This window comes from Dendropsophus ebraccatus, chromosome 14 (genome assembly GCF_027789765.1).
Source record: "Dendropsophus ebraccatus isolate aDenEbr1 chromosome 14, aDenEbr1.pat, whole genome shotgun sequence".
Classification (NCBI taxonomy): domain Eukaryota; kingdom Metazoa; phylum Chordata; class Amphibia; order Anura; family Hylidae; genus Dendropsophus; species Dendropsophus ebraccatus.
Window position 1 is genome coordinate 54,543,137 of NC_091467.1, and position 25,703 is coordinate 54,568,839.

Sequence of the window (25,703 nt, forward strand, 5' to 3'; positions counted from 1 at the left end):
AGAGTTGTTTACAACTTGGCTGCCGGGCCAGTGCTGGTGATGTCATCGCGGGACGTGATGTCATCAAGGCTTTGCTGCTATACACAGCTGCCAGCACAACAAGCAGCTCAGTTGCAGCCGGTCAAGCGACCGAGCAGGTAGGTGGAAAGGTAGGTGCAGTTTATTAAACCGTTTCCTTTGGATTTGATTTCCTGGTGGCCGATGTATCCTGCTGATGCTGCCTGCCTACGGCTCCAGCTGGGAGAATTCACCCTCCATGTTCTTTGATAGATAGATTAGATACATTAGATAGAATAGATAGGATAGATAGGATAGATTAGATAGGATAGATAGATAGATAGATAGATAGATAGATAGATAGATAGATAGATAGATAGGTAGGTAGGTAGGTAGGTACTAATAATAAGCTAGCCAGCTAGGCAGCCAGCCACAGAGACAGCCAGCCAGCTACAGAGACAGCCAGCCAAAGAGCTAGCTGCATGTCATGTATGCCAGACAGAGACGGAGACAGAGACAGAGACGTGTATGTCTGCCATCCATCAGGTGGAAGCAGACGCAGTGTGATTGGGGGGTGGAGCTATTCAGATTTGAGAGCAGAAAGGAAGACAGAGGCAGTGCTAGGCAATAGGAGATGCAGTGTGAAAGCACGTCCGGTCCGCCATCTGAGAGGGTGGAGCGCATAATAGGGTATGTATGTCTGGCTTCGCCTTAACAAGAAGGACGTGGTGTCCGAGAAGGGGAGTTTTCGGGAAACCGTTGTGGCCATCGCTTCTCGGCCTTTTGGCTAAGATCAAGTGTAGTATCTGTTCTTATCAGTTTAATATCTGATACGTCCCCTATCTGGGGACCATATATTAAATGGATTTTTAGAACAGGGAGATGGAAAAAGAGCTTGCTCTGTCCTCTCCAGGCATTGACCTGGTATTGCAGTGCCTCCAGGTTCAGTGCACCCCCTAATGAGTTTGCAAAAAACAGAGCAAAAGAATGAAGAAGGAAACAAGCCGGCTGCACCTGAAACTACTGTTTTGCAAGAAACATCCCTCGAGTGTGTTGTGCGCAGGTGGACCGACCCCGAAAAATTAGCCCGAGTGTGGCTACGAAAAGTTTGTTTGTCCAAGACTTGCTGGCCTCTGTTGCCATGGCAACCAACTGGCAGAGTTGTTTACAACTTGGCTGCCGGGCCAGTGCTGGTGATGTCATCGCGGGACGTGATGTCATCAAGGCTTTGCTGCTATACACAGCTGCCAGCACAACAAGCAGCTCAGTTGCAGCCGGTCAAGCGACCGAGCAGGTAGGTGGAAAGGTAGGTGCAGTTTATTAAACCGTTTCCTTTGGATTTGATTTCCTGGTGGCCGGCCGATGTATCCTGCTGATGCTGCCTGCCTACGGCTCCAGCTGGGAGAATTCACCCTCCATGTTCTTTGATAGATAGATTAGATACATTAGATAGAATAGATAGGATAGATAGGATAGATTAGATAGATAGATAGATAGATAGATAGATAGATAGATAGATAGATAGATAGGTAGGTAGGTAGGTAGGTAGGTACTAATAATAAGCTAGCCAGCTAGGCAGCCAGCCACAGAGACAGCCAGCCAGCTACAGAGACAGCCAGCCAAAGAGCTAGCTGCATGTCATGTATGCCAGACAGAGACGGAGACAGAGACAGAGACGTGTATGTCTGCCATCCATCAGGTGGAAGCAGACGCAGTGTGATTGGGGGGTGGAGCTATTCAGATTTGAGAGCAGAAAGGAAGACAGAGGCAGTGCTAGGCAATAGGAGATGCAGTGTGAAAGCACGTCCGGTCCGCCATCTGAGAGGGTGGAGCGCATAATAGGGTATGTATGTCTGGCTTCGCCTTAACAAGAAGGACGTGGTGTCCGAGAAGGGGAGTTTTCGGGAAAGCCGTTGTGGCCATCGCTTCTCGGCCTTTTGGCTAAGATCAAGTGTAGTATCTGTTCTTATCAGTTTAATATCTGATACGTCCCCTATCTGGGGACCATATATTAAATGGATTTTTAGAACAGGGAGATGGAAAAAGAGCTTGCTCTGTCCTCTCCAGGCATTGACCTGGTATTGCAGTGCCTCCAGGTTCAGTGCACCCCCTAATGAGTTTGCAAAAAACAGAGCAAAAGAATGAAGAAGGAAACAAGCCGGCTGCACCTGAAACTACTGTGTTGCAAGAAACATCCCTCGAGTGTGTTGTGCGCAGGTGGACCGACCCCGAAAAATTAGCCCGAGTGTGGCTACGAAAAGTTTGTTTGTCCAAGACTTGCTGGCCTCTGTTGCCATGGCAACCAACTGGCAGAGTTGTTTACAACTTGGCTGCCGGGCCAGTGCTGGTGATGTCATCGCGGGACGTGATGTCATCAAGGCTTTGCTGCTATACACAGCTGCCAGCACAACAAGCAGCTCAGTTGCAGCCGGTCAAGCGACCGAGCAGGTAGGTGGAAAGGTAGGTGCAGTTTATTAAACCGTTTCCTTTGGATTTGATTTCCTGGTGGCCGATGTATCCTGCTGATGCTGCCTGCCTACGGCTCCAGCTGGGAGAATTCACCCTCCATGTTCTTTGATAGATAGATTAGATACATTAGATAGAATAGATAGGATAGATAGGATAGATTAGATAGGATAGATAGATAGGATAGAATAGATAGATAGATAGATAGATAGGTAGGTAGGTAGGTAGGTAGGTAGGTACTAATAATAAGCTAGCCAGCTAGGCAGCCAGCCACAGAGACAGCCAGCCAGCTACAGAGACAGCCAGCCAAAGAGCTAGCTGCATGTCATGTATGCCAGACAGAGACGGAGACAGAGACAGAGACGTGTATGTCTGCCATCCATCAGGTGGAAGCAGACGCAGTGTGATTGGGGGGTGGAGCTATTCAGATTTGAGAGCAGAAAGGAAGACAGAGGCAGTGCTAGGCAATAGGAGATGCAGTGTGAAAGCACGTCCGGTCCGCCATCTGAGAGGGTGGAGCGCATAATAGGGTATGTATGTCTGGCTTCGCCTTAACAAGAAGGACGTGGTGTCCGAGAAGGGGAGTTTTCGGGAAACCGTTGTGGCCATCGCTTCTCGGCCTTTTGGCTAAGATCAAGTGTAGTATCTGTTCTTATCAGTTTAATATCTGATACGTCCCCTATCTGGGGACCATATATTAAATGGATTTTTAGAACAGGGAGATGGAAAAAGAGCTTGCTCTGTCCTCTCCAGGCATTGACCTGGTATTGCAGTGCCTCCAGGTTCAGTGCACCCCCTAATGAGTTTGCAAAAAACAGAGCAAAAGAATGAAGAAGGAAACAAGCCGGCTGCACCTGAAACTACTGTGTTGCAAGAAACATCCCTCGAGTGTGTTGTGCGCAGGTGGACCGACCCCGAAAAATTAGCCCGAGTGTGGCTACGAAAAGTTTGTTTGTCCAAGACTTGCTGGCCTCTGTTGCCATGGCAACCAACTGGCAGAGTTGTTTACAACTTGGCTGCCGGGCCAGTGCTGGTGATGTCATCGCGGGACGTGATGTCATCAAGGCTTTGCTGCTATACACAGCTGCCAGCACAACAAGCAGCTCAGTTGCAGCCGGTCAAGCGACCGAGCAGGTAGGTGGAAAGGTAGGTGCAGTTTATTAAACCGTTTCCTTTGGATTTGATGTCCTGGTGGCCGATGTATCCTGCTGATGCTGCCTGCCTACGGCTCCAGCTGGGAGAATTCACCCTCCATGTTCTTTGATAGATAGATTAGATACATTAGATAGAATAGATAGGATAGATAGGATAGATTAGATAGATAGATAGATAGATAGGATAGATTAGATAGATAGATAGATAGATAGATAGTAGGTAGGTAGGTAGGTAGGTACTAATAATAAGCTAGCCAGCTAGGCAGCCAGCCACAGAGACAGCCAGCCAGCTACAGAGACAGCCAGCCAAAGAGCTAGCTGCATGTCATGTATGCCAGACAGAGACGGAGACAGAGACAGAGACGTGTATGTCTGCCATCCATCAGGTGGAAGCAGACGCAGTGTGATTGGGGGGTGGAGCTATTCAGATTTGAGAGCAGAAAGGAAGACAGAGGCAGTGCTAGGCAATAGGAGATGCAGTGTGAAAGCACGTCCGGTCCGCCATCTGAGAGGGTGGAGCGCATAATAGGGTATGTATGTCTGGCTTCGCCTTAACAAGAAGGACGTGGTGTCCGAGAAGGGGAGTTTTCGGGAAAGCCGTTGTGGCCATCGCTTCTCGGCCTTTTGGCTAAGATCAAGTGTAGTGCTGTTTATTCGTATCCGGCACTGCCTTGGTCTGGTCCGAAGGTGCTCCGGTACCCTCTCTCTCTGCCTTGGGGGATCGTCCTTTCCCTTGTGGTGGGACTTAACCCCCTTGCAGCTATTGGGAGAGAGGCTTAGTCCGGGGCAACGAGTTGCGATCCCCCCCCCAACCTCTGACTGCCGGCGGGCATAAGAGGAATTTGGTTACGTTGCATTGTAACGTGGCTATCTGACGCACAAACCCATCATGGATTTTGATTCAGATGGGATACCGGGCTATGCCCGAATCAAGAACACCGTGAGAATCATCGTGACGGAGGAAAAGGCGACGACCTGCGGATTGAAATACTTGGTGGAGACCGTGCTTGTAGACGTTTTTAACATTCAGAAGCGGGAGATCCTGGCTGTTCAAGATTATCCAAGGAGAAGAATATACGATTTTACTTTTACGCAAGGTGGCATTTTCCAGGATCTAATGGCGGCAATCCCTGACAAGAAAGACCCCAGACTTGAAGGTATTAAATTTGTGGAACATGTTTTAGATATTTCCAAGCTGATAGTAGTGAAGATGTACTGCCCGTTTGCTGATCTTGATGAAATTAAATCGTTTTTATCTGTATATTTTAAGTCGGTCCAATGTCTGGGGAAAATAATGAATGAAGTTGGGGTCTGGACTTCAAAATGGAGATTTCGTGTGACTTGTTTTAAAGATGCTGCTACACCCGGAGGAGTCAAATTGCCGCCAGCCCGCTTCAAACTAGGAGAGATGACAGGAGATATATATTTTACAGGAATGCCACCCTTTTGCCGAATGTGTCACAAGTACGGTCACACCAAGGAGGATTGCGAAAGCACCTGTAGGAATTGTGGCAGCTCTTCTCATGAGGCTAAGAATTGTCCACTGGGAAAAACTTGCCGTAACTGTCACCGAGTTGGTCACCTCTTTGCTTTTTGTCCACACAGAAGTCGTGCCATGGGGAGGCCTGAGCAGCAGCCAAAGAGTTCGAAGCAGCCGGAAGACCAACCAGCCCCCCAACAGGGAGAGGAAGCAGAAGGTATGGACACATCTGAAGCCCCCCTCCAAACAGGTGATGACAGCCCTAAAGAAAGGAGGGCTAAGCGGAGAGCCAACGGTCGGCCGACGGGGATACCTCCCCAGGCAACTGGGGCCGCGGATACCCCGGCGGAGGCTGACCAGGGGCTGCGGCCAAATACAGGCCCACCTGTCCCTGAGGCAGAGGACCCGGGCGGAGCAGCGGCTACAAAAAGGCGCAAAGCGTACTCGGAGGTGGTAAAAGGGGAGCCGATGGTAGTACCGGAAGGGAACCCAGTGGACGCTCCCCTTGGGGTGCCACCAAAAGCCTCTCCTCCTCCTTGCCCGGTGGGGGAACCAGAGGCAACCACCTCCGAGATAAATGAGATACCTGAGACATCAGAAAGTAAGATGCCGGCCCCGGCGGAGGGGCCGGAAAGTGAAGCCGCTGCTCACACAGTGCCCATGGAGTCGGTTTGGGGTCCATATACAGTAACTGCCTCAGGTGTGGAGGGGGGGCATTTGAGCGACGCAAGCTCCTCTCCCGCATCCATGTTGACGGTCGATTCCGAAGCGGGGGGCTACGAGAGCTCGAGTGGGGTCTCCGGCTTCGCTGAGGACTGCTGAGGCTGAGCTCGGGCTAAAGACAGAAAAATTTTTATCACCCCCATGGCTGAATTGTCCGGTATTTCTTTTAATGTGAGAAGCCTGCATTCCCAGAGAAGAAGAGCTGCCCTTTTTAATTACCTGTCTGTTTTTACCGCCTCAGTTTTTTTCCTACAGGAGTGCTGCATCCCACACAACAGAAATTACAAGAAATACAAAGAAGATTGGAGACTCGGGCCATCTGTCTGGTCCGGGTCGAACGAGTCAAAATCCGCAGGTGTCGCCATTTTATTCAAAGGGAACGTTTTAATTGAAAGTTTTAATGAAATTTTACCAGGCAGGATTTTATTGGTCAAAGCTTTTATAGACGGTATTAAATGGCAGTTTTTAAATTTTTATGGGTCACCAGACAAAAATGAAAGAGCAAGTATGCTGGAAGTTTTACCTCTTTTTTTAAACAACTCGGATCCACTGATTTTAGCAGGGGATTTTAATTGTGTTTTAAAGGGGGAACGCCGGTTCTCTAGCAGTACAAGCAGAAACTACGATAAAACCTCTGGTATGCTGAAAAATGTTACTATAGATTTTAAGTTAACGGACGTTTTTAAAAAATGTAATAGTAACTTACCAGAGGAGGCCGGCGTGACCTGGGGTAACAGGAACTGTCGCTCCAGGATTGATTTTATATTTTGCTCTTATCAGATACTGCCTTTTAAATGCGATCTTATGTCTAATGTTTTATCTGACCATAAATTATTATCTTTTAAAGTGAAATGTGACAAAGAGAAGAAAGTGGGAAAAAGAGCCTGGAAGTTAAACGTGTCCCTTTTAAATGATCCGCAGATTTTATCCGATTTCATCACCTTTTATAAGCGCTGCAGACGGGTAAGAAACTCCAACATCCCCATTATAGCCTGGTGGGAAAAGATGAAACAAAAAATTAAAAACTTTTTTATTAAAGCTGGGGTTAAAAAGGCCAAAGAGAAGAAAGAGTTTTTTAATCAACTTAATACCCGTCTGCAGACGCAATACAAATTCAGAGATCAGGGTATGCAGGTAGACAAAGAGATCGCAGAGATAAAGAAAGAGATCTCCCAGTGCCTGGAGCAGAGGGGGAAAGAAATTATATTCCGTTCAAAAGTGCAACATCTTGAAGAGAACGAGACCTGCTCCAGGTACTTTTTTAAGAAAATCAATGACAAGCATACCCTGATCGATGAAATAGACGGGAAAACAGACCCACCAGGTATTTTAGAAAAGGTGTATGAGTTTTATGCAGATCTTTTTAACACAAAAGATATTAATTGTGATTTTATGAATGACTCATTGAAGGAGCTTAATAACGTTTTAGATCCTGTCTCCCAAAATTTTTTATTACAGGGCATCTCGGAGCAGGAGATTTTAGAGACCACCAAAAGTTTTAAGAAAGGTAAAGTCCCTGGCCCTGATGGGATACCCATGGAGTTTTATGTTATCTTTTATGGCGTTTTAAAAGATGATCTGCTTGCACTTCTTTCTGAAGTTTTTAACTCCAAAACTCTCCCGGGCTCCTGGAAGAAAGGAGAAGTCTCTTTACTTTATAAAAAAGGAGAAAAAACAGACATTAAAAACTGGAGGCCCATCACTTTACTAAATAGTGACTACAAGATAATGGCCAAAATATGTGCAAATAGATTAAAGTCTGTCATCGATAAAGTTATCCACCCCAACCAGGTTTGTGGAGTACCCGGGAGGAGCATAACAGATAATTTAAACCTTTTAAAAGATTCCATTCATTACACGAAAGAGAGACTGGGTAGAATGGCTATTTTATCCGTAGATTTTGAGAAAGCCTTTGATAGAGTCTCTCATTTTTATCTTTTTAAGGTTTTAAGAAAAATGGGTATCCCTGAAGGTTTTATACAGTCCCTAAAAGCATTTTATGACAACTGCACCAGTAAAATTTTAGTTAACGGTTTTAAGACTCAAGACGTCTTTTTAAACTCCGGGGTGAAGCAGGGGTGTCCCTTGTCCCCACTACTCTTCATATGTGCGATTGAGCCTCTTTTATGTATGATACGAAGTGACCGACAAATCCGAGGAATCCCCCTGCCGGGCGGGGGGGGATTGGAGGCGAAGGTAGTGGGGTACATGGATGATGTGGCGGTACTATGCAGGGACGCCCCGTCGCTTCGAAAAACCCTAAAACGAATCCAATATTTTTGTGACTCCTCCGGTTTTAAAGTTAATTTTAATAAAAGCAGCATCTTGAATATTGGAAACACTGTTTTAGAAGATATCCCCATTCCCGTAGTGGATTCGGTGCAGATTTTAGGGGTCTCCTTCAATGAGTCTAATAATGGTTTTACTAGTTGGGACTTGGTGGCACAAAAGGTAAACAAAAAAATTTGCATGTGGAATATGAGGAAACTAACGATGGAGGGAAAGGTTTTAATTACAAAGTCTGTGATTTTACCTATTTTATTATATTTAAGTGTTGTTTTTCCTCCATCAGACCGCATGTTGGGAAAAATTATCAAGGTTTGTTTTACTTTTTTTTGGAGCTCCAAGATGGAGAAACTAAGGAGAGAGGTGGTTTTAAAACCAAAGGTAATGGGTGGTAAAGATTTCCCAGATTTTAAGACATTTCTTTTAATCAGATTCTTTTGTGTTTGTTTTAATGCTCTTTTTAAGGATACTTACTGGTCTTATTTCTGTCGTTTTAACATGGGATTTTTTATGAGAAAGCATGGGTGGTTTTCCACAGTTTTAAGTTCCCCGTATGCTTTTAACCTTCCCGTACAATATAAGATTTTAGAGAAAATAGTGTCCCTTTTTAACTTACAGAATAAAAGAGTTGAAGTTTTAAAAAACAGCAAACTGGTTTTAAAGAGTCTGAAAGACGATGTTTTAGTTACCCCCATTAGACATTTTAATGAAGAACAATGCAAACAGATATGGAAAAACGTGAGCGCTAACTATGTTTTTAATTCACAGAAAGACCTGGCCTGGAGCTGCGCCCACGAGTGTCTTCCATGCCGGGCATTCCAGCATCGAAGAGGATTGACCAACTCGGCCATATGCCCCAGGAGGGGATGCGGAGGTGATGAAACGGCTTCTCACATTTTTTGGTTTTGTGTTTTTACCCAAATGATATGGACAAAGATGACTCCTCTGATTTTAAAGATAACCGGACTACAACGACTAAGCCATGATGCGATTTTATTTGGATGTCTGGAATGCCCTACACGGACTCAAAAAGTAATGGCATGGAAGACCATAAATAGCGTCAAAGCAGCTCTGTGGGCGGCCAGGAATATTTTAGTGTTTAAACACGAGATTTTATCTGTGAATGACGTTTTAAGCATTGCTTTTAATGAAATGTACAAATATTTTATGGTAGATAAAAAGAACTCTCCTTTTTTATGTAAAAAATGGTTTTTATCTGAATGGAGCTCTGTATTGTAATGCCACCAAGTGCCCTTTTATTATAGATGTATTTACTTGAGAATTTTATGTAATTTTATGTGATTTTATGTAATTTTTTCTTGTAAACATCTTTATGTTATTATAAGTAATTATACGTTTTAATAAAGTTTACCCCAATGTGGGTATTCAACTTAAAAAAAAATCTGTTCTTATCAGTTTAATATCTGATACGTCCCCTATCTGGGGACCATATATTAAATGGATTTTTAGAACAGGGAGATGGAAAAAGAGCTTGCTCTGTCCTCTCCAGGCATTGACCTGGTATTGCAGTGCCTCCAGGTTCAGTGCACCCCCTAATGAGTTTGCAAAAAACAGAGCAAAAGAATGAAGAAGGAAACAAGCCGGCTGCACCTGAAACTACTGTGTTGCAAGAAACATCCCTCGAGTGTGTTGTGCGCAGGTGGACCGACCCCGAAAAATTAGCCCGAGTGTGGCTACGAAAAGTTTGTTTGTCCAAGACTTGCTGGCCTCTGTTGCCATGGCAACCAACTGGCAGAGTTGTTTACAACTTGGCTGCCGGGCCAGTGCTGGTGATGTCATCGCGGGACGTGATGTCATCAAGGCTTTGCTGCTATGCACAGCTGCCAGCACAACAAGCAGCTCAGTTGCAGCCGGTCAAGCGACCGAGCAGGTAGGTGGAAAGGTAGGTGCAGTTTATTAAACCGTTTCCTTTGGATTTGATTTCCTGGTGGCCGATGTATCCTGCTGATGCTGCCTGCCTACGGCTCCAGCTGGGAGAATTCACCCTCCATGTTCTTTGATAGATAGATTAGATACATTAGATAGAATAGATAGGATAGATAGGATAGATAAGATAGGATAGATAAGATAGGATAGAATAGATAGAATAGATAGATAGATAGATAGATAGATAGGTACTAATAATAAGCTAGCCAGCTAGGCAGCCAGCCACAGAGACAGCCAGCCAGCTACAGAGACAGCCAGCCAAAGAGCTAGCTGCATGTCATGTATGCCAGACAGAGACGGAGACAGAGACAGAGACGTGTATGTCTGCCATCCATCAGGTGGAAGCAGACGCAGTGTGATTGGGGGGTGGAGCTATTCAGATTTGAGAGCAGAAAGGAAGACAGAGGCAGTGCTAGGCAATAGGAGATGCAGTGTGAAAGCACGTCCGGTCCGCCATCTGAGAGGGTGGAGCGCATAATAGGGTATGTATGTCTGGCTTCGCCTTAACAAGAAGGTCGTGGTGTCCGAGAAGGGGAGTTTTCGGGAAAGCGTTGTGGCCATCGCTTCTCGGCCTTTTGGCTAAGATCAAGTGTAGTATCTGTTCTTATCAGTTTAATATCTGATACGTCCCCTATCTGGGGACCATATATTAAATGGATTTTTAGAACAGGGAGATGGAAAAAGAGCTTGCTCTGTCCTCTCCAGGCATTGACCTGGTATTGCAGTGCCTCCAGGTTCAGTGCACCCCCTAATGAGTTTGCAAAAAACAGAGCAAAAGAATGAAGAAGGAAACAAGCCGGCTGCACCTGAAACTACTGTGTTGCAAGAAACATCCCTCGAGTGTGTTGTGCGCAGGTGGACCGACCCCGAAAAATTAGCCCGAGTGTGGCTACGAAAAGTTTGTTTGTCCAAGACTTGCTGGCCTCTGTTGCCATGGCAACCAACTGGCAGAGTTGTTTACAACTTGGCTGCCGGGCCAGTGCTGGTGATGTCATCGCGGGACGTGATGTCATCAAGGCTTTGCTGCTATGCACAGCTGCCAGCACAACAAGCAGCTCAGTTGCAGCCGGTCAAGCGACCGAGCAGGTAGGTGGAAAGGTAGGTGCAGTTTATTAAACCGTTTCCTTTGGATTTGATTTCCTGGTGGCCGATGTATCCTGCTGATGCTGCCTGCCTACGGCTCCAGCTGGGAGAATTCACCCTCCATGTTCTTTGATAGATAGATTAGATACATTAGATAGAATAGATAGGATAGATAGGATAGATAAGATAGGATAGATAAGATAGGATAGAATAGATAGAATAGATAGATAGATAGATAGATAGATAGATAGATAGGTACTAATAATAAGCTAGCCAGCTAGGCAGCCAGCCACAGAGACAGCCAGCCAGCTACTGAGACAGCCAGCCAAAGAGCTAGCTGCATGTCATGTATGCCAGACAGAGACGGAGACAGAGACAGAGACGTGTATGTCTGCCATCCATCAGGTGGAAGCAGACGCAGTGTGATTGGGGGGTGGAGCTATTCAGATTTGAGAGCAGAAAGGAAGACAGAGGCAGTGCTAGGCAATAGGAGATGCAGTGTGAAAGCACGTCCGGTCCGCCATCTGAGAGGGTGGAGCGCATAATAGGGTATGTATGTCTGGCTTCGCCTTAACAAGAAGGTCGTGGTGTCCGAGAAGGGGAGTTTTCGGGAAAGCGTTGTGGCCATCGCTTCTCGGCCTTTTGGCTAAGATCAAGTGTAGTACCTGTTGCTGCACTTGTTTCGAAGTCAAGAGGTGTCTGGGGTACCCGTCCTGTCGGCCTTGGGGGATTGTCCCCATGCTGCTATAGGCAGGCGGCTTAGTCCCCAGACAACGGGTTGCGATCGCCTCCTGCGATCTTCGGATCAAGGGAGGGCGGAGCGGAGCGTTGCGGAGCGGAGCTTTACGGAGCGAAGCAGAGCGTTACGTTGCGTACCATCGAGAACCATGGATGCGGATCCAGGTTCCGTACCGGCTTATGCCCGGATTAAGAACACTGTGCGAGTCATACTCACAGGTGATACGGAAGACACTCGAGGGCTGAAGTTTGTCGTGGAGGACGTGCTCATGGGAATTTTTAACATCCAGAAGCGAGAGATATTGGCGATCCAGGACTACCCCAAGCGTAGGATATACGATGTATCGTTCACCGAAGAGGGAATCTTTCGAGATTTCGTGGCGAGTATTCCCGGGAAGGAACATCCGAAGCTTGGGGGGGTCCAGATCATTGAGCACGTCCTCGATATTACCAAACTTGTAGTGATTAAGATGTATTCCCCTTTCGCTAGTCTAAAAGACGTGGAAGCCTTCCTGGCAGCCTACTTTAAGAGCGTGAAGTGTCAGGGGAAGATTATGAACGAGTTTGGTATTTGGACCTCAAAATGGCGGTTTTTAGTTACGTGCATTAACGACCCCAACTTTGTAGGGGGAGTGAGATTACCACCAGCACGTTTTAAATTGAACAACATGTGTGGCGACCTCTACTTTGCGGGAATGCCTGACTTCTGCAGGGCATGTCACAAATATGGGCACTCAAAAGAACAGTGTGACAGTACATGCAAGAAATGTGGCAGCTCCGAACATGAAACACAAGAGTGCCGTCAAGGAGCCAGATGTAATTTTTGCCACAACATCGGTCACCTGTATGCAAACTGTCCCCACAGACCGAGAAAGACGGAGCAGCCAGGGCAACCCAAGCCTAGACCAGGACACCAGCCTGGGCAACCAGAGACCCAAAGTGCCCCCCCACAAGAGCCGGAGACGGGTGATGCAATGGACACATCAGTGACTCCCCTAGAGAGATCGGCAGAGGGCCCTAAGGCGCAGAGGACGGGGAAAAAGAGAGCTGGTGGCCGGAAGGAGGCCCCTCCCCAGGAAACTGGGGTGGAAGGTGTGCCGACTGGCGCCGGCTCTCTGGCCCAACAGCCTTCGGTACAGGCTGTGCCAGAGTGGAAAGACCCCGGTGGTGAGGCCACGGTTAAGCGGCGCAAGGGCTCCGGGTCCCGGCTCTACTCGGAGGTGGTGCAGGAGGAGCCGATGGAAGTACTCACCGTTGTGGGGAAACCAAGTGACGCTCCTCCAAAGGCCCCACGCCGGGGCACCCCGCCCCCTCTCTGCCAGGAGGGGGCCTCAGGGGTCACCATCTCTGAGGTGCCGGAAACCGCAATAAGCAAACATCCCACCCCTGCGGAGGGGATAGCGGAAGTAAGTGAGTCGGGAACCCAACAAACCGTGCTGCCCGTATGTTCTGTATGGGGTGACACTGTGGCCCCTACTGCTGCCTGGGGTCCGGGGAGTCACTTGAGCGACGGTAGTTCATCCCCGGCATCGTCCATGTGCACAGTAGACTCGGACGTGGGGGGATATGAGAGCTCGAGTGGGGTCTCTGGTGTAGCCGGAGAGTTGTAGTCCTGTTGCGAGATTGATTTCCTTTACACTCTCCAATGGCTGAGTTGTCCGGTCTCTCACTTAACGTAAGAAGTCTACAGGCAAAAGTGAGAAGGGTTGCCCTTTTTAATTATCTGACGGTTTTTGCTGCTTCCGTCTTCTTCCTGCAGGAGTGCAGCATCCCGCATTGCATGACGTATAAGAAATATGAAGACGACTGGGTGCACGGTCCGTCAATCTGGTCTGGATCCAACGAATCCAGATCAGCAGGGGTCGCCATACTTTTTAAAGGGAACGTTTTAATTGATTCTTTTATTGAAATTTTACCAGGCAGAATTTTACTTGTAAAAGCTTTTATCAATGGTATTAAATGGCAGTTTTTAAACTTTTATGGTTCTCCTGAAAAAAATGAAAGAGCTAGAATGCTAGAAGTTTTACCGCTTTTTATTAACGATTCTGAACCTCTTGTTTTAGCAGGTGATTTTAACTGTATTTTAAGGGGGGAACGCCGGCTTTCAACCTCAGTGAGTAGAAACTATGATAAGACGTCTTCCATGCTTAAGAATATTGTTTTAGATTCTAAACTCACCGATGTTTTTAAGAAATGTAATATGAATGCACCTGAGGAAGCCGGCGTTACATGGGGTAACGTCAATTGCAAATCTAGAATTGATTTTATTTTCTGCTCTTATCAAGTACTGCCTTTTAAATGTGATCTTTTTACGAATATTTTTTCAGATCACAAGCTATTGTTTTTTAAAGTGAAAAGCGATTTTAACAGGAGAACTGGTAAGAATGCCTGGAAATTAAACGTGTCCCTTTTAGAAGATCCGCAGGTTTTATCTGATTTTATCACTTTTTATAAGGATTGCAGGCGAGTAAGAAATCCCAACATTCCCATCAGTGCTTGGTGGGAAAAAATGAAATTAAAGATAAAAGAATTTTTTATAGACGTTGGGATTTCAAAAGCTAAGGAGAAACGTGCCTTTTTTAACCTTTTAAATACTCGCCTGCAAACCCTGTACAAGTTCAGAGATCACGGTATTGAAGTAGAAAAAGAGATTATTGATATAAGGAAAGAGATCTCTCAGTGCCTGGAGCAGAAAGGGAAAGAACTGATATTCCGTTCTAAAATAAAACATCTGGAAGAGAACGAGACCTGCTCCAGGTACTTTTTTAAGAAAGTTACGGAAAAGAAAGTTTTAATTGACAATATTGATGATGAAAATGATGTACAGGGTATTTTAACAAAAGTGTATGAATTTTATGCGGATCTTTTTAACACAAAAAACATTGATGAATGTTTTTTAAATGACTCATTGGAGGAGATCACTAATGTTTTAGACCCTGTCTCCCAGTCCCTTTTATTACAGAACATCACGGAGCAGGAGGTTTTAGAGACTGTTAAAAGTTTTAAGACAGGTAAGGTACCTGGGCCCGACGGTATACCCATAGAATTTTATGTGACTTTTTACGGGATTCTAAAGGACGACCTTTTTAATCTCTTAACCGATGTTTTTAAGTCCAAAGCTCTCCCGGGGTCGTGGAAGAAGGGTGATGTCTCCCTCCTCTTCAAGAAGGGAGACAGGTCGAGTTTGAGGAACTGGAGACCAATCACCCTTCTGAATTGTGACTACAAGATCATGGCCAAACTGTGTGCAAACCGTCTGAAGGCCGTGATCGACAAGCTAATCCATTGCAATCAGGTCTGTGGGGTACCCGGGAGAAGCATCTGGGACATTTTAAACCTTATTAAGGACGTGATCAGCGATACCCAGTCAAGAAAAGGACAACTTGCCGTTTTATCCATAGACTTCGAAAAGGCATTTGACAGGGTATCGCATTTTTATCTTTTTAAGGTTTTAGAAAAAATGGGTATACCGGAGGGTTTTTTATTATCTCTTAAAGCGTTTTATCAAGGCTGCACAAGTAAAATTTTAGTAAATGGTTTTAAGACACGGAACATTCTTTTAAAATCCGGAGTGAAGCAGGGGTGTCCCTTGTCCCCACTGCTTTTCATCTGCGCCTTAGAGCCTCTAATGTGTGCCATTCGGAGAGACAAACAGATTCACGGAGTCCCCCTGCCGGGAGGAGGGGGACTCGAGGCCAAAGCAGTGGGGTACATGGATGATGTCACGGTGCTTTGCAGGGACGCCCCATCGCTTCAAAAAACTTTGAAGCAGATCCAGTTTTTTTCTTGTGCCTCCGGTTTTAAAGTTAATTTAAAAAAAAGCAGCATTTTAAATATAAGTGGAATGGTTTTAAGAGACATTCCTGTTCCGGTGTCCGATACTGTGCAGATTTTAGGTGTCTCCTTCAATGAGTCAAACAATGGTTTTAGTAGCTGGGACTTGGTGGCGCAAAAAGTAAACCAAAAGCTATGTATGTGGAATATGAGAAAGCTGACGATGGAGGGGAGGGTTTTAATTACCAAAATGGTGATTTTACCTCTTTTATTGTATTTAAGTATGGTGTTTCCCCCTCCAGAAGTTGTTCTTAAAAAAATAACCAAAGCTTGTTTTACCTTTTTATGGAGCTCCAAGATGGAAAAGCTAAAAAGAGAAACTGTATGTAAACCTAAGAAGATGGGTGGTAAGGACTTTCCTGATTTTAAAGCCTTTCTTTTAATCAAGTTTTTTAGCATGTGTTTTAACTCCCTGTCCAAAGAGAACTACTGGTCTTATTTTATACGTTTTAATACTGGGTATTTTATGAGGAGAAACGGGTGGTTTTCAACCATTTTAACTTCCCCGTACGCTTTTAATCTACCCAAGCATTATAAGATTTTAGAGACAACAGTTAGTTTTTATGGTCTGAAGGGGAAAAGCGCTCAAAACTTGACAAACAGTAAAAAGATTTTAAAGGCTGTGAAGGAAAGTGGTTTTATTGCTCCTATTAAAAATTTTAATGAAGAAAAATGTAAAAAAATATGGGAAATGGCCAATGCTAATTATATTTTTAATCCACAGAAAGACCTGGCCTGGAGCTGCATCCACGAGTGTCTTCCATGCCGGGCATTCCAGCACCGAAGAGGTTTAACCAACTCAGCGATCTGTCCGAGGGGAGGCTGCCAGGAAGCAGAGACCGTGCACCATCTGTTTTGGACTTGTTTTTACACGCAACACGTATGGACTAAAATATCCCCTCTGATAAAAAGAATCACTGGACTTAAAGAACTGAATCACGCTGCTGTTTTTTATGGTTGCTTGGAATGCCCAACAAGGACTCAAGAAATCATGGCATGGAAGACTATAAACTGTGTGAAGGCAGCTCTGTGGAAGGCCAGGAATATTTTATTATACAAACATGAGGTTTTATCTGTGAAGGACATTTTAACCATTTGTCTTAATGAGATGTATTATTATTATTTATTGGACAGAAAGCATTTCCCTGTTTTAGCAAGAAAATGGTTTTTAAGTGAATGGAGCTCTGTGATATAAGTCCACCAAGTCCCTTTTAATATGATTTTATGTGTTTTTATGCAAAACAATTGTATTTTATTGGAAAAATTGTATTTTATTGTACATTTTTATCCTTGTAAAAATACTTTGTTTTTGTAATAATTTGTTGACTTAAATAAAGAAAGCCCCCGTTGTAAGGGGTAGCCAACTTAAAAAAAAAAAAAAATCTGTTCTTATCAGTTTAATATCTGATACGTCCCCTATCTGGGGACCATATATTAAATGGATTTTTAGAACAGGGAGATGGAAAAAGAGCTTGCTCTGTCCTCTCCAGGCATTGACCTGGTATTGCAGTGCCTCCAGGTTCAGTGCACCCCCTAATGAGTTTGCAAAAAACAGAGCAAAAGAATGAAGAAGGAAACAAGCCGGCTGCACCTGAAACTACTGTGTTGCAAGAAACATCCCTCGAGTGTGTTGTGCGCAGGTGGACCGACCCCGAAAAATTAGCCCGAGTGTGGCTACGAAAAGTTTGTTTGTCCAAGACTTGCTGGCCTCTGTTGCCATGGCAACCAACTGGCAGAGTTGTTTACAACTTGGCTGCCGGGCCAGTGCTGGTGATGTCATCGCGGGACGTGATGTCATCAAGGCTTTGCTGCTATGCACAGCTGCCAGCACAACAAGCAGCTCAGTTGCAGCCGGTCAAGCGACCGAGCAGGTAGGTGGAAAGGTAGGTGCAGTTTATTAAACCGTTTCCTTTGGATTTGATTTCCTGGTGGCCGATGTATCCTGCTGATGCTGCCTGCCTACGGCTCCAGCTGGGAGAATTCACCCTCCATGTTCTTTGATAGATAGATTAGATACATTAGATAGAATAGATAGGATAGATAGGATAGATAAGATAGGATAGATAAGATAGGATAGAATAGATAGAATAGATAGATAGATAGATAGATAGATAGGTACTAATAATAAGCTAGCCAGCTAGGCAGCCAGCCACAGAGACAGCCAGCCAGCTACAGAGACAGCCAGCCAAAGAGCTAGCTGCATGTCATGTATGCCAGACAGAGACGGAGACAGAGACAGAGACGTGTATGTCTGCCATCCATCAGGTGGAAGCAGACGCAGTGTGATTGGGGGGTGGAGCTATTCAGATTTGAGAGCAGAAAGGAAGACAGAGGCAGTGCTAGGCAATAGGAGATGCAGTGTGAAAGCACGTCCGGTCCGCCATCTGAGAGGGTGGAGCGCATAATAGGGTATGTATGTCTGGCTTCGCCTTAACAAGAAGGTCGTGGTGTCCGAGAAGGGGAGTTTTCGGGAAAGCGTTGTGGCCATCGCTTCTCGGCCTTTTGGCTAAGATCAAGTGTAGTACCTGTTGCTGCACTTGTGTCAAAGTCGGAAGGTACTCGGGTACCCCTCTCCTCGGCCTTGTGGGATCGCCTACTTCGGTGGGCTAAACCCGCATGTAGCTATTGGGGAGAGGGCTTAGTCCCAGGGTAACGAGCTGCGATCCCCCAGCCCCTGAGACCACCCGGTCTTAGTGGGCACCTTGGTGCGTTGGTGCGTTGACTGGTGCGTTACCTTCTGGCGTAGGAACTTCCTGGGGTACCCTGACCCTTGGCCTTGGGCGAGGGTTCCACTCTTGTGGTGGAATTCGGACCCTTGCTGCTATTAGGGGGAAGCTTAGTCCCCAGGGAGGGAATACGTCCGCCTTTCATTTGGGACCCAGTTAATGTTGTTTATAAATTTTATGCGGATCTTTTTAACACTAAAAGTGTTGATTTTAATTTCATGGAAGACTCATTGAAAGAGATCGCAAATGTTTTAGATCCTGTTTCACAGCTTTTTCTCTTACAGGAGCTGGCGGAACAGGAAGTTTTAGACACCGTTAAGAGTTTTAAATCTGGAAAGGTACCGGGCCCTGATGGTATACCCATTGAGTTTTATAGCACCTTTTATGACATTTTAAAAGATGATTTGTTCTGTCTTTTTAAAGAAGTTTTTAAGTCCAAAATATTGCCAGCATCATGGAGGAAAGGAGAGGTCTCCCTCCTTTTTAAAAAAGGAGATAAAACTGAAATAAAAAATTGGAGACCTATTACATTATTAAATTGTGACTACAAGATTATGGCAAAAATTTGCGCAAATAGACTTAAAAGCATAATAGATAAGATAGTGTCTCCCAACCAGGTATGTGGGGTGCCTGGTCGCAGCATCTGGGAGAATCTTAACCTTATAAAAGATGCCATAGAGGATACAAAATCAAGAAGAGGGATTTTAGCGGTTTTATCTATTGATTTTGAAAAAGCTTTTGATCGTGTCTCACACTTTTATCTGTTTAAAGTTTTAACAGCAATGGGTATACCGGAAGGTTTTTTATTGTCTTTAAAAGCCTTTACGAGAATTGCTCTAGCAAAATAATTATTAATGGTTTTAAGACAAAAGACGTCCTTTTAAGTTCTGGAGTTAAACAGGGGTGTCCCTTGTCCCCACTACTTTTTATTTGTGCATTAGAGCCTCTTCTGTGTGCAATTCGGAAGGACAAGCAGATCCGTGGGGTGCCCCTCCCTGGTGGAGGAGGCACCGAGGCAAGGGTAGTGGGGTACATGGATGATGTGACGGTGCTTTGCAGGGACACCCTTGCACTCCAGAAAACTTTTAAACAGATCCAATTTTATTGCTGTGCCTCTGGTTTTAAAGTTAATTTTAACAAAAGTAGTATTTTAAATATTGGAGGCATGGTTTTAAAGGACATCCCGGTACCTGTGACTGAATCAGTCAACATTTTGGGAGTCTCTTTCAATGAGTCAAACGATGGTAAGCACAGTTGGGATATGGTGGCGCAAAAAATTAACCAGAAAATATGTATGTGGAACATGAGAGTTTTAACCATGGAAGGGAAAGTTTTAATAATAAAGATGGTTTTACTGCCCATTTTATTGTATTTAAGCCTAGTTTTCCCGCCCCCAGAAGCTATATTAAAAAAAATCACCAAAGCTTGTTTTAACTTCTTTGGAGCTCTAAAATGGAGAAACTTAAAAGAGAGAGCGTTTTTAAGCCAAAGATGAAAGGGGGCAAAGACTTCCCTGATTTTAGCATGTTCCTTTTAATCAAGTATTTTTGCTTTGTTTTAAATAACCTTTTAAAAACCCACGATTGGTCCTATTTTATTCGCTACAACACTGGGTATTTTATGCGTAAAAACGGATGGTTTAAAATAGTTTTATCCAACCCTTATGCTTTTAACTTACCCGGTAGCTATGAGATTTTAGAAAAAATAGTGACGCAGTTTGGTTTTAAAGGGAAAGAACTAAATGATTTTAAAAATAGCAAGAAAATACTTTTAGATATAAAGAACAGTGGTTTTATTTGTCCAGTCCAGAATTTTAATGAAGAAAAATGCAAGAAAATATGGAGAATGACTAATATTTCGTATCTTTTTAACCCACAGAAAGATCTGGCCTGGAGCTGCGTTCATCAATGTCTTCCATGCCGGGCATTCCAGTATCGCCGAGGACTTGTGAGATCTGCCGCCTGCCCAAGGGAGGCCTGCCAGGAGGACGAAACTATCATGCATTTTTTATGGACTTGTCCATTTGCAAAAGAACTTTGGAAAAAAATATTCCCCTTGGTGCAGAAGCTGGCGGGTCTCAGGTTTTTACGTTATGGGACTATTTTATACGGCGAGCTGGAGTGTCCTACAAAAGACCAACAGATTTTGGCATGGAAGACTATAAACTGTGCAAAATTAGCGCTCTGGAAGGCCAGAAACATTCTTGTTTTTAAGCACGATGTTTTAACTGTGGATGACGTTTTAGGTTTATGTTTTAGCGAAATGTTTTTATACTATTTATTGGATAAAAAAAGAAATGTAAATACTTCCAACAAATGGTGTATAGAGGACTGGAACAAAATGTAATGCCATCATATCCCACTGTAATGATTTTATGATATGAAGAAACTTTGATTGTTTTTAATTGTATGAAATAATTTTAATAAAAATGTTGATATCCCAAAAGGGATAGCCAACTCAAAAAAATCTGTTCTTATCAGTTTAATATCTGATACGTCCCCTATCTGGGGACCATATATTAAATGGATTTTTAGAACAGGGAGATGGAAAAAGAGCTTGCTCTGTCCTCTCCAGGCATTGACCTGGTATTGCAGTGCCTCCAGGTTCAGTGCACCCCCTAATGAGTTTGCAAAAAACAGAGCAAAAGAATGAAGAAGGAAACAAGCCGGCTGCACCTGAAACTACTGTGTTGCAAGAAACATCCCTCGAGTGTGTTGTGCGCAGGTGGACCGACCCCGAAAAATTAGCCCGAGTGTGGCTACGAAAAGTTTGTTTGTCCAAGACTTGCTGGCCTCTGTTGCCATGGCAACCAACTGGCAGAGTTGTTTACAACTTGGCTGCCGGGCCAGTGCTGGTGATGTCATCGCGGGACGTGATGTCATCAAGGCTTTGCTGCTATGCACAGCTGCCAGCACAACAAGCAGCTCAGTTGCAGCCGGTCAAGCGACCGAGCAGGTAGGTGGAAAGGTAGGTGCAGTTTATTAAACCGTTTCCTTTGGATTTGATTTCCTGGTGGCCGATGTATCCTGCTGATGCTGCCTGCCTACGGCTCCAGCTGGGAGAATTCACCCTCCATGTTCTTTGATAGATAGATTAGATACATTAGATAGAATAGATAGGATAGATAGGATAGATAAGATAGGATAGATAAGATAGGATAGAATAGATAGAATAGATAGATAGATAGATAGATAGATAGGTACTAATAATAAGCTAGCCAGCTAGGCAGCCAGCCACAGAGACAGCCAGCCAGCTACAGAGACAGCCAGCCAAAGAGCTAGCTGCATGTCATGTATGCCAGACAGAGACGGAGACAGAGACAGAGACGTGTATGTCTGCCATCCATCAGGTGGAAGCAGACGCAGTGTGATTGGGGGGTGGAGCTATTCAGATTTGAGAGCAGAAAGGAAGACAGAGGCAGTGCTAGGCAATAGGAGATGCAGTGTGAAAGCACGTCCGGTCCGCCATCTGAGAGGGTGGAGCGCATAATAGGGTATGTATGTCTGGCTTCGCCTTAACAAGAAGGTCGTGGTGTCCGAGAAGGGGAGTTTTCGGGAAAGCGTTGTGGCCATCGCTTCTCGGCCTTTTGGCTAAGATCAAGTGTAGTACCTGTTGCTGCACTTGTTTCGAAGTCAAGAGGTGTCTGGGGTACCCGTCCTGTCGGCCTTGGGGGATTGTCCCCATGCTGCTATAGGCAGGCGGCTTAGTCCCCAGACAACGGGTTGCGATCGCCTCCTGCGATCTTCGGATCAAGGGAGGGCGGAGCGGAGCGTTGCGGAGCGGAGCTTTACGGAGCGAAGCAGAGCGTTACGTTGCGTACCATCGAGAACCATGGATGCGGATCCAGGTTCCGTACCGGCTTATGCCCGGATTAAGAACACTGTGCGAGTCATACTCACAGGTGATACGGAAGACACTCGAGGGCTGAAGTTTGTCGTGGAGGACGTGCTCATGGGAATTTTTAACATCCAGAAGCGAGAGATATTGGCGATCCAGGACTACCCCAAGCGTAGGATATACGATGTATCGTTCACCGAAGAGGGAATCTTTCGAGATTTCGTGGCGAGTATTCCCGGGAAGGAACATCCGAAGCTTGGGGGGGTCCAGATCATTGAGCACGTCCTCGATATTACCAAACTTGTAGTGATTAAGATGTATTCCCCTTTCGCTAGTCTAAAAGACGTGGAAGCCTTCCTGGCAGCCTACTTTAAGAGCGTGAAGTGTCAGGGGAAGATTATGAACGAGTTTGGTATTTGGACCTCAAAATGGCGGTTTTTAGTTACGTGCATTAACGACCCCAACTTTGTAGGGGGAGTGAGATTACCACCAGCACGTTTTAAATTGAACAACATGTGTGGCGACCTCTACTTTGCGGGAATGCCTGACTTCTGCAGGGCATGTCACAAATATGGGCACTCAAAAGAACAGTGTGACAGTACATGCAAGAAATGTGGCAGCTCCGAACATGAAACACAAGAGTGCCGTCAAGGAGCCAGATGTAATTTTTGCCACAACATCGGTCACCTGTATGCAAACTGTCCCCACAGACCGAGAAAGACGGAGCAGCCAGGGCAACCCAAGCCTAGACCAGGACACCAGCCTGGGCAACCAGAGACCCAAAGTGCCCCCCCACAAGAGCCGGAGACGGGTGATGCAATGGACACATCAGTGACTCCCCTAGAGAGATCGGCAGAGGGCCCTAAGGCGCAGAGGACGGGGAAAAAGAGAGCTGGTGGCCGGAAGGAGGCCCCTCCCCAGGAAACTGGGGTGGAAGGTGTGCCGACTGGCGCCGGCTCTCTGGCCCAACAGCCTTCGGTACAGGCTGTGCCAGAGTGGAAAGACCCCGGTGGTGAGGCCACGGTTAAGCGGCGCAAGGGCTCCGGGTCCCGGCTCTACTCGGAGGTGGTGCAGGAGGAGCCGATGGAAGTACTCACCGTTGTGGGGAAACCAAGTGACGCTCCTCCAAAGGCCCCACGCCGGGGCACCCCGCCCCCTCTCTGCCAGGAGGGGGCCTCAGGGGTCACCATCTCTGAGGTGCCGGAAACCGCAATAAGCAAACATCCCACCCCTGCGGAGGGGATAGCGGAAGTAAGTGAGTCGGGAACCCAACAAACCGTGCTGCCCGTATGTTCTGTATGGGGTGACACTGTGGCCCCTACTGCTGCCTGGGGTCCGGGGAGTCACTTGAGCGACGGTAGTTCATCCCCGGCATCGTCCATGTGCACAGTAGACTCGGACGTGGGGGGATATGAGAGCTCGAGTGGGGTCTCTGGTGTAGCCGGAGAGTTGTAGTCCTGTTGCGAGATTGATTTCCTTTACACTCTCCAATGGCTGAGTTGTCCGGTCTCTCACTTAACGTAAGAAGTCTACAGGCAAAAGTGAGAAGGGTTGCCCTTTTTAATTATCTGACGGTTTTTGCTGCTTCCGTCTTCTTCCTGCAGGAGTGCAGCATCCCGCATTGCATGACGTATAAGAAATATGAAGACGACTGGGTGCACGGTCCGTCAATCTGGTCTGGATCCAACGAATCCAGATCAGCAGGGGTCGCCATACTTTTTAAAGGGAACGTTTTAATTGATTCTTTTATTGAAATTTTACCAGGCAGAATTTTACTTGTAAAAGCTTTTATCAATGGTATTAAATGGCAGTTTTTAAACTTTTATGGTTCTCCTGAAAAAAATGAAAGAGCTAGAATGCTAGAAGTTTTACCGCTTTTTATTAACGATTCTGAACCTCTTGTTTTAGCAGGTGATTTTAACTGTATTTTAAGGGGGGAACGCCGGCTTTCAACCTCAGTGAGTAGAAACTATGATAAGACGTCTTCCATGCTTAAGAATATTGTTTTAGATTCTAAACTCACCGATGTTTTTAAGAAATGTAATATGAATGCACCTGAGGAAGCCGGCGTTACATGGGGTAACGTCAATTGCAAATCTAGAATTGATTTTATTTTCTGCTCTTATCAAGTACTGCCTTTTAAATGTGATCTTTTTACGAATATTTTTTCAGATCACAAGCTATTGTTTTTTAAAGTGAAAAGCGATTTTAACAGGAGAACTGGTAAGAATGCCTGGAAATTAAACGTGTCCCTTTTAGAAGATCCGCAGGTTTTATCTGATTTTATCACTTTTTATAAGGATTGCAGGCGAGTAAGAAATCCCAACATTCCCATCAGTGCTTGGTGGGAAAAAATGAAATTAAAGATAAAAGAATTTTTTATAGACGTTGGGATTTCAAAAGCTAAGGAGAAACGTGCCTTTTTTAACCTTTTAAATACTCGCCTGCAAACCCTGTACAAGTTCAGAGATCACGGTATTGAAGTAGAAAAAGAGATTATTGATATAAGGAAAGAGATCTCTCAGTGCCTGGAGCAGAAAGGGAAAGAACTGATATTCCGTTCTAAAATAAAACATCTGGAAGAGAACGAGACCTGCTCCAGGTACTTTTTTAAGAAAGTTACGGAAAAGAAAGTTTTAATTGACAATATTGATGATGAAAATGATGTACAGGGTATTTTAACAAAAGTGTATGAATTTTATGCGGATCTTTTTAACACAAAAAACATTGATGAATGTTTTTTAAATGACTCATTGGAGGAGATCACTAATGTTTTAGACCCTGTCTCCCAGTCCCTTTTATTACAGAACATCACGGAGCAGGAGGTTTTAGAGACTGTTAAAAGTTTTAAGACAGGTAAGGTACCTGGGCCCGACGGTATACCCATAGAATTTTATGTGACTTTTTACGGGATTCTAAAGGACGACCTTTTTAATCTCTTAACCGATGTTTTTAAGTCCAAAGCTCTCCCGGGGTCGTGGAAGAAGGGTGATGTCTCCCTCCTCTTCAAGAAGGGAGACAGGTCGAGTTTGAGGAACTGGAGACCAATCACCCTTCTGAATTGTGACTACAAGATCATGGCCAAACTGTGTGCAAACCGTCTGAAGGCCGTGATCGACAAGCTAATCCATTGCAATCAGGTCTGTGGGGTACCCGGGAGAAGCATCTGGGACATTTTAAACCTTATTAAGGACGTGATCAGCGATACCCAGTCAAGAAAAGGACAACTTGCCGTTTTATCCATAGACTTCGAAAAGGCATTTGACAGGGTATCGCATTTTTATCTTTTTAAGGTTTTAGAAAAAATGGGTATACCGGAGGGTTTTTTATTATCTCTTAAAGCGTTTTATCAAGGCTGCACAAGTAAAATTTTAGTAAATGGTTTTAAGACACGGAACATTCTTTTAAAATCCGGAGTGAAGCAGGGGTGTC

General features: G+C 45.1%; 5 non-coding genes and 5 pseudogenes across 5 annotated transcripts; all 10 read left to right on the top strand.

The window, feature by feature from the left end:
- The first annotated feature begins 764 nt into the window (after positions 1 to 764).
- On the top strand, positions 765 to 955 carry LOC138773393 (U2 spliceosomal RNA). Its single transcript, XR_011360095.1, has one exon. It is a non-coding gene; the product is annotated as a U2 spliceosomal RNA (small nuclear RNA).
- Positions 956 to 1,918: 963 nt separating this feature from the next.
- LOC138773394 (U2 spliceosomal RNA) lies at positions 1,919 to 2,109 on the top strand. Its single transcript, XR_011360096.1, has one exon. It is a non-coding gene; the product is annotated as a U2 spliceosomal RNA (small nuclear RNA).
- A 961-nt stretch (positions 2,110 to 3,070) lies between these two features.
- On the top strand, positions 3,071 to 3,261 carry LOC138773395 (U2 spliceosomal RNA). Its single transcript, XR_011360097.1, has one exon. It is a non-coding gene; the product is annotated as a U2 spliceosomal RNA (small nuclear RNA).
- Positions 3,262 to 9,476: 6,215 nt separating this feature from the next.
- Positions 9,477 to 9,661, top strand: LOC138773529 (U2 spliceosomal RNA). The gene has a single exon (XR_011360171.1). It is a non-coding gene; the product is annotated as a U2 spliceosomal RNA (small nuclear RNA).
- Positions 9,662 to 10,612: 951 nt separating this feature from the next.
- On the top strand, positions 10,613 to 10,803 carry LOC138773396 (U2 spliceosomal RNA). Its single transcript, XR_011360098.1, has one exon. It is a non-coding gene; the product is annotated as a U2 spliceosomal RNA (small nuclear RNA).
- A 959-nt stretch (positions 10,804 to 11,762) lies between these two features.
- LOC138773708 (U2 spliceosomal RNA) lies at positions 11,763 to 11,909 on the top strand (annotated as a pseudogene).
- A 5,097-nt stretch (positions 11,910 to 17,006) lies between these two features.
- On the top strand, positions 17,007 to 17,243 carry LOC138773578 (U2 spliceosomal RNA; annotated as a pseudogene).
- Positions 17,244 to 18,194: 951 nt separating this feature from the next.
- LOC138773694 (U2 spliceosomal RNA) lies at positions 18,195 to 18,332 on the top strand (annotated as a pseudogene).
- A 2,550-nt stretch (positions 18,333 to 20,882) lies between these two features.
- On the top strand, positions 20,883 to 21,053 carry LOC138773542 (U2 spliceosomal RNA; annotated as a pseudogene).
- A 951-nt stretch (positions 21,054 to 22,004) lies between these two features.
- LOC138773709 (U2 spliceosomal RNA) lies at positions 22,005 to 22,151 on the top strand (annotated as a pseudogene).
- Positions 22,152 to 25,703: the final 3,552 nt, after the last annotated feature.